The sequence below is a fragment of the Microtus ochrogaster genome, linkage group LG4 (genome assembly GCF_000317375.1).
Source record: "Microtus ochrogaster isolate Prairie Vole_2 linkage group LG4, MicOch1.0, whole genome shotgun sequence".
NCBI lineage: Eukaryota > Metazoa > Chordata > Mammalia > Rodentia > Cricetidae > Microtus > Microtus ochrogaster.
In genome coordinates, this window is record NC_022030.1 from 61,030,815 (window position 1) to 61,031,755 (window position 941).

Consider the following 941-nt stretch of genomic DNA (forward strand, 5'->3'; position numbering starts at 1 on the left):
ACAAAATTCCCACCAGGGAAGAAACTGTATTATTTGACAGAATGTTTCCACTCTGACAGGAACCAATAGTAAGACCCACCTGGGACCTTAAGCGTGAGCAGAACTGTTAGTGTAAATCCAAGTGTAGGTTTGCTAGTAGATCTGTACTGAAACTGGAGGGGAGAGGGACAGTGGGGCGTGCAGAACCTGGGAAGTTAGGGGAGACAGTAGCCCCAAGGACCGTTCTTAGAAAACCTGAAAGATTCTCCAAGGAGATTTTGAAGTTCTCCAAGTGGGCAGGTGTTTAAGAAACAAGAGCAAGAATTGGACTCTGTGCTGAGGTCACTGTGTAGACATGAAGAATGGCTTGGGTCAAGGAGAGCTCTACTAGAAATGAATGATGGTCTTGGGAAGGGCCGAAGACTTCATGGTCCAAGATGCTGAGGACTCGAGTTCATGTGTATCTTGAGTCTAGATGATAAATGAACATCTGGGTGGTTTCAGAGGAATTGCAAAGCTCTGGGGACATTCCAAGAGGCCTCACAATCAGGTGGTCTGAAAGTCTATGCTGGATGGTTTTATGTCAATTTAACATGAGCTAAAGTCATCTGAGAGGAGGGAACCTCAATTAAGAAAATGCCCCCATAGGATCAGGTTGTAGGCAAGCTTGTAGAACATTTTCTTAGTGATTAATGGGGGAGGGCTCAGCCCATTATGGGTGGTACCATCCTTGGGCTGATGGTCCTGGGTTCTATAGGAAAGCAGGCTGAGCAAGCCATGCGGAGCAAGCCAGTAAGCAGCACCCTTCAAGGTCTCTGCATCAGCTCCTGACTCCCTGTCTAACTTCTGCCCTGTTTGAGTTCCTGTCTTGACCTCCTTCAATGATGAACAGCAACTATAAGTCGAATAAGCCCTTTCCTCCCCAGATTTATTTGGTTCTAGTGTTTAATTGCACAAAACAG